This window comes from Triticum aestivum, chromosome 5D, assembly GCF_018294505.1.
Source record: "Triticum aestivum cultivar Chinese Spring chromosome 5D, IWGSC CS RefSeq v2.1, whole genome shotgun sequence".
Classification (NCBI taxonomy): domain Eukaryota; kingdom Viridiplantae; phylum Streptophyta; class Magnoliopsida; order Poales; family Poaceae; genus Triticum; species Triticum aestivum.
In genome coordinates, this window is record NC_057808.1 from 187090976 (window position 1) to 187098954 (window position 7979).

The following is a 7979-nucleotide window of genomic DNA, read 5'->3' on the forward strand; positions in this document are numbered from 1 at the left end:
GTGTCAACTTATCTTTCAATACCGTGAAGGCTTCTTCCTGTGCGGTACCCCAAACAAAAGGCACATCCTTCTTTGTAAGCTCGTTGAGAGGTGCAGCAATGGTGCTAAAATCTCTCACAAAACGCCTATAGAAACCAGCGAGTCCAAGAAAACTCCGCACTTGTGTGACCGTTTTGGGCTGCGGCCAACTCTCAATAGCTTCAATCTTGGCTTTATCAACTTCAATTCCCTGTGGAGTAACAACATAGCCAAGAAAAGATACTCGGTCGGTGCAAAAGGTGCACTTCCCAAGGTTACCAAACAAACGTGCATCACGTAGAGCAATAAAAACAGCACGTAAATGTTCCAAATGTTCTTCCAAAGATTTGCTATAAATCAGTATATCATCAAAATAGACCACCACAAATCGTCCAATGAAAGCACGTAAAACTTCGTTCATTAGTCTCATGAAAGTACTAGGTGCATTAGTTAACCCAAAAGGCATGACTAACCACTCATATAAACCAAACTTAGTTTTAAATGCAGTTTTCCATTCATCTCCCAATTTCATACGAATTTGATGGTATCCACTACGCAAATTGAGTGGGCCTAGTCTGAATTATTCTACTTATGATAAAGAACTATATGCTCTTGTTCGGACTTTAGAAACATGGCAACATTATTTATGGCCCAAAGAATTTGTTATACATTCTGATCATGAATCTTTGAAACATATTAAAAGTCAAGCTAAACTGAATCGTAGACATGCTAAATGGGTTGAATTCATTGAAACTTTCCCTTATGTCATTAAACACAAGAAGGGTAAAGAAAATGTTATTGCTGATGCATTGTCTCGTCGCTATACTATGCTTTCACAACTTGACTTCAAAATATTTGGTTTGGAGACCATCAAAGATCAATATGTGCATGATGCTGATTTTAAAGATGTATTGCAGAATTGTAAAGAAGGAAGAACCTGGAACAAGTTTGTCGTTAATGATGGATTTGTGTTCCGTGCTAACAAGCTATGCATTCCCGCTAGCTCTCTTCGTCTTTTGTTGTTGCAGGAGGCGCATGGAGGAGGATTAATGGGACACTTTGGCGTGAAGAAGACGGAGGACGTACTTGCTACACATTTCTTTTGGCCAAAGATGAGACGGGATGTTGAGCGTTTTGTTGCTCGCTGCACTACATGTCAAAAAGCTAAGTCACGACTCAATCCTCATGGTTTATATATGCCTTTGCCTGTACCTAGTGTTCCTTGGGAGGATATATCTATGGACTTTGTTTTAGGTTTACCTCGAACAAAGAAGGGGAGGGATAGCATATTTGTTGTCGTGGATAGATTCTCGAAAATGGCGCACTTTATACCATGTCATAAAAGCGATGATGCTGTTAATGTTGCTGATTTGTTCTTTCGTGAAATTATTCGCTTGCATGGTGTGCCAAATACTATTGTTTCAGATCGTGATACTAAATTTCTTAGCCACTTTTGGAGATGTTTATGGGCTAAGTTGGGGACTAAACTGCTTTTTAGTACTACTTGTCACCCCCAAACTGATGGACAAACTGAAGTAGTCAATAGAACATTGTCTACTATGCTTAGGGCTGTTTTGAAGAATAATAAGAAAATGTGGGAAGACTGCTTGCCTCATATTGATTTTGCTTATAATCGTTCATTGCATTCTACTACTAAGATGTGCCCTTTTGAAATTGTGTATGGTTTCCTACCTCGTGCACCTATTGATTTGTTGCCTCTTCCATCTTCGGAGAAGGTTAATTTTGATGCTAAACAACGTGCTGAATTGATCTTAAAAATGCATGAGTTAACTAAGGAAAACATTGAGCGTATGAATGCTAAATATAAACTTGCTGGAGATAAGGGTAGAAAACATGTTGTGTTTGCACCTGGAGATCTTGTTTGGTTACATTTGCGTAAGGATAGATTTCCTGATTTGCGCAAATCAAAGCTAATGCCACGTGTTGATGGTCCTTTTAAGGTGTTAGAGAAAATAAATGATAATGCATATAAACTTGAGCTGCCTGCAGATTTTGGGGTTAGTCCCACTTTTAATATTGCAGATTTGAAGCCTTATTTGGGTGAGGAAGATGAGCTTCCGTCGAGGACGACTTCATTTCAAGAAGGGGAGGATGATGAGGACATCAATACAATTATTACACCCACAGGCCCTGCTGCTATACATACTGGACCAATTACTAGAGCTCGCGCACGCCAATTAAATTACCAGGTACTTTCGTTTCTTGCTAATGATTCTAATGTTCATGAGAATATGATGCTGCCTAAATTGGATACATTTGTTTTGCTTACAAATGAAGGGCCTAGCTTTGAGAAGGATGAACATTGGAGCAAGAACAAGCATGGAGATGATGGCATGCGCATGGGGAACAAGAACGGAGTTACAAGTGATGATTTCAGGACTTTGAAGCCACCATAATGCGTGCATGAAGCCTTGGACGAAATATACAAGATGCTACTTCATAACTTTCGTCCAGAGGCTATTCTAGGTGCTGCGTCACCTTATTATTGGGCCAGGCCCATGTAATTTCGAAATACATAAGTATAGGCTGTTTTTAGAGTCCGTATGTGTGGGGAAACAAGAGATAGGGTTGGTTTCGGACCCCTTCCTCAAGGGCCACGAAATTCCCCCCCTCTTCCTCCATATATACAGCCCTTAGGGCGTCGTTTAGACTTTGGGTTTTGTTTAGATTAAAAGTTCGCCATAGCTGCAACTTCGCGTACTTCGTTTGTGTTCAGCGACCAGACAAAGGCGTCACAGAACCCCACCTTGATCAATAAAGCTTTCATCTTATATTCGCAATATCCAGATTGCAATCTCAGTTTCTTGCCTGTTCTTCGTTTGCTCGCAGGAAACAGACCCTCGTGGTCAGGTTGATCGTGCTCCGGCGTGGTCGATAACCTCTCGGAGTTGGTTTAGCGATTGCCAAGGCGCGACGTCCTCGCACGTTCGTAGTCGGATCGTCAAAGTCGACTTCCATCAAAGCGATATTCATCATCTCATCGAAAGACGGGACACCTTTGCCTCTATTAGCCCAAGTAGTTGGAACAGGATATAATCTACAATGTTCAGACCACCAAACACATGCAAAGCTAGTGAAAGCACAAACAGCAGCAGGAACACGTCTCTCCTCAGGATATTGTAAACATGTAAATCGTTGTTCAGTTTCTAACTCCCAAGTAAGATATATATCAGGAACATATCTACCCTCAAATGGTGGAATATTCAATTTCAGTTTAGGGAGATGGTCATGATCTCGTACCTGAGGTGGTGGTGCCGGCCTACCGTTGCGAATATATACCTGAGGTCGACCTGCTGGTGGTGGTGCTGGTGGCTGCACGTAGTTCTGATTTTGATCAACCTCATCCTCATAATCGCCCGCATAATCGTCATCCTCCTCAGCCGCCGCAGGAGCAGGAGCCAAAGAAGCATCAACAGTAGGTGCAGCAGCACCCGAATTTTGACCAATCTCAATTGGAACGCGCTGTGCCCGTCCCACTTGATTTGGAAGGCGGCGTTGGAGATGTGGTTGTTGTTGTTGTAGAGGTGCGACATGTGCAGCCGGTGGTGGTTGGGGAAGACGCTTGAGTAATTCAGTAAACTTGTTATCCAGCTTTGTCTCAAACGACTTCTCCATGGCATCTATCTTCTCCATAGCCTCTTCAAATCTGTTTAGCACATCTCCCACCTGGCCACTCATCATTTGATGAAATTTATCATGCAACTCCTTGTTCGTCATGTTCTCCCAATCAGTCTCATCGGCTTGTGAACCTGCCATGGTTAGCAGCAAAAGAAACACAAAAGAATATGATCCTGCAGACTACTAGAAGTGGTGGTGATGGTGGTGTGTCACAAAACCTTCAAGCGAATCTCAAATTCTTACCAGTTCTTACCCAGCAGCAGGTGGTGATCGGCAACCGTTGTAGTCAAAAACTCTCAAAGCTTGGATATAGCGATTACCAGGGAGAGTCAAACGCACGATGTAGACTTATGTGGAGCTGGGAAGGCTTATAATATGGTAGCAAAATGGTAAGCAATAATCAATTCAGAGATGCAAAGTTGAATAAACGCTCAACGACGGTACTGTGCTGGTCCTAGGCTAGACCGTGCTAGAGACGCGAGCCTAGAACACTAACAAAATCACGGCGCTGCACGTAAACAAGGGAAAAGCACACTCTGGAATTTTTTTTTCGCTCTTTTTTTTTGCGCTCCTCTTTTTTTTTGCGAAAAATCACTATAATGGCGAGTGTCTCAAAACTCTTCCCAGGTCAAACTGACAGGATGGGCACAAAATTTTTTGACTATTTTTTTTCGGAAATCAGGGCAGCGACGACGAAAAAGTGCGACAAAAAATCACTATGATGGCGAGTGTCTCAAAACACTACCCGGGGCCTAAAAATAGGATAGGGAAAAAATATTTTTGGTTGCCGAAATTTTGGCCTAAAAACTGCCCGGGGGTCTCCAGACTTTTTTTTTTCCGAGACCTACTCAGGCAAGGAAACACGAAACGGAAAATATATGGATCTCTAAAACCAACCGAATATGAAAAGAACTCGGATTGGTGGTGGATATATGGCGGTAGGATATGGCAGCGGTAGTGGTATATGGTAGCGGTCGTGGTATATGGATACGGATTCAAAGCGGTGGCGGATAAGCAATGGTGGTAGATGGCAAGGCGATGATGATGGTGCGGCGGCGGCGTGACAACTTATGACCAGAACTCGAAACTCTAAAAGACTAGACTCTAAGACCAGCAACTTGACACGACGATGCAACCGCAAATTCAACAAAGCAAAAACCCTAAAAAGATTATGCAAAGGCTCAGATTGGTTCGGATATGATGAACTAACCCTAATTTTTTTTGTGGCTTTTTCGTGGACTGTAGGTATGAAGAACAGACTCGATCTAAACTACGAAAAACTGTAAAATCTCACCGAGCAACCTGGAAATCTGATACCACTTGATAGAGGCAAAGGTGTCCCGTCTTTCGATGAGATGATGAATATCGCTTTGATGGAAGTCGACTTTGACGATCCGACTACGAACGTGCGAGGACGTCGCGCCTTAGCAATCGCTAAACCAACTCCGAGAGGTTATCGACCACGCCGGAGCACGATCAACCTGACCACGAGGGTCTGTTTCCTGCGAGCAAACGAAGAACAGGCAAGAAACTGAGATTGCAATCTGGATATTGCTAGTATAAGATGAAAGCTTTATTGATCAAGGTGGGGTTCTGTGACGCCTTTGTCTGGTCGCTGAACACAAACGAAGTACGCGAAGTTGCAGCTATGGCGAACTTTTAATCTAAACAAAACCCAAAGTCTAAACGACGCCCTAAGGGCTGTATATATGGAGGAAGAGGGGGGGGGAATTTCGTGGCCCTTGAGGAAGGGGTCCGAAACCAACCCTATCTCTTGTTTCCCCACACATACGGACTCTAAAAACAGCCTATACTTATGTATTTCGAAATTACATGGGCCTGGCCCAATAATAAGGTGACGCAGCACCTAGAATAGCCTCTGGACGAAAGTTATGAAGTAGCATCTTGTATATTTCGTCCAAGGCTTCATGCACGCATTATGGTGGCTTCAACGTCCTGAAATCATCACTTGTAACTCCGTTCTTGTTCCCCATGCGCATGCCATCATCTCCATGCTTGTTCTTGCTCCAATGTTCATCCTTCTCAAAGCTAGGCCCTTCATTTGTAAGCAAAACAAATGTATCCAATTTAGGCAGCATCATATTCTCATGAACATTAGAATCATTAGCAAGAAACGAAAGTACCTGGTAATTTAATTGGCGTGCGCGAGCTCTAGTAATTGGTCCAGTATGTATAGCAGCAGGGCCTATGGGTGTAATAATTGTATTGATGTCCTCATCAGTGGTGGTGCAGGCCTACCGTTGCGAATATATACCTGAGGTCGACTTGCTGGTGGTGGTGCTGGTGGCTGCACGTAGTTCTGATTTTGATCAACCCCCACATAATCGTCATCCTCCTCAGCCGTAGCAGCAGCAGGAGCCAAAGAAGCATCAACAGTAGGTGCAGCGGCACCCGAATTTTGACCAATCTCAATTGGAACGCGCTGTGCTCGTCCCACTTGATTTGGAAGGCGGCGTTGGAGATGTTGTTGTTGTTGTTGTTGTAGAGGTTCGACAGGTGCAGCCGGTGGTGGTTGGGGAAGACGCTTGAGCAATTCATTAAACTTGTTATCCAGCTTTGTCTCGAACGACTTCTCCACGACATCTATCTTCTCCATAGCCTCTTCAAATCAGTTTAGCACATCTCCCACCTGGCCACTCATCATTTGCTGAAATTTATCATGTAACTCCTTGTTCGTCATGTTCTCCCAATCAGTCTCATCGGCTTGTGATCCTGCCATGGTTAGCAGCAATAGAAACACACAAGAATATGATCCTACAGACTATAGGAAGTGGTGGTGATGGTGGTGTGTCACAAATCCTTCAAGCGAATCTCAAATTCTTACCAGTTCTTACCCAGCAGCAGGCGGCGATCGGCAACCGTTGTAGTCAAAACTCGCAAAGCTTGGATAGAGCGATTACCAGGGAGAGTCAAACGCACGACGTAGATGTATGTGGAGCTGGGAAGGCTTGTAATATGGTAGAAAAAAGGGTCAGCAATAATCAATTCAGAGATGCAAAGTTGAATAAACGCTCAACGACGGTAGTGTGATGGTCCTAGGCTAGACCGTGCTAGAGACGCGAGCCTAGAACACTAACAAAATCACGGCGCTGCACGTAAACAAGGGAGGAGCACGCTCTGATTTTTTTGCACTTTTTCCCTCTTTTTTTTGCTCCGCAACAATTTTTTATTTAAAAAGTCTACAAATGGCCTAAAAACTGCCTAGCCAGAATTTTCCAGACTTCGTTTATTTTGAAACTAGAACTATTTTTCTACCGCGGTAACACGGAAGTTTGGGAGTCCTTCTCTATCACGACTCGGAGTATGGCGTGAGTTGGAAATCCAAAACAGAGTAACAAAATACTGGACTCGGACTAGGACTGGTGGCGGAGATAAATCTGGTGGAAATCGGACTGGTGGCGGAGATGAATCTGGTGGAACTCGGACTGGTGGCAGATATATGTTGCAGGTGGACTCGGATTGGCGTGATGGCGGCGGATATGTGGTGGCGTAGATGGACTCGGATTGGCGGTGAATATGTGGTGGTGGTATATGGCAGCGGCGATGAAGTTGGTGCGGTGGTGGTATATGGTAGCAGCGATGATGATGATGCGGTGGTGATATATGGCAGCGGCGACGTGACAACCTGTGAACAGAACTTGAAACTCTAAAGGACTAGACGCTAAGACCAGCAACTTGACACCACGATGCAACCGCAAAGTCAACAAAGCAAATACAGAAAAGATTATGCAAAGGCTCAGATTGGTTCGGATAGGGTGAACTAACCCTTTTTTTGGCTTTTTCATGGACTATAGGGATGACGAACAGACTCGATCTAAACTACGAAAAACTGTAAAATCTCACCGAGCAACCTGGAAATCTGATACCACTTGATAGAGGCAAAGGTGTCCCGTCTTGCGATGAGATGATGGATATTGCTTTGGTGGAAGTCGACTTTGATGATCCGACTACGAACGTGCGAGGACGTCGCGCCTTAGCAATCGCTAAACCAACTCCGAGAGGTTATTGACCACACCGGAGCACGATCAACCTGACCACGAGGGTCTGTTTCCTGCGAGCAAACGAAGAACAAGCAAGAAACTGAGATTGCAATCTAGATATTGCGAATATAAGATGAAAGCTTTATTGATCAAGGTGGGGTTCTGTGACGCCTTTCTCTGGTCGTTGAACACAAACGAAGTACGCGAAGTTGCAGCTATGGCGAACTTTAATCTAAACAAAACCCAAAGTCTAAACGACGCCCTAAGGGCTGTATATATGGAGGAAGATGGGGGAATTTCGTGGCCCTTGGGGAAGGGGTC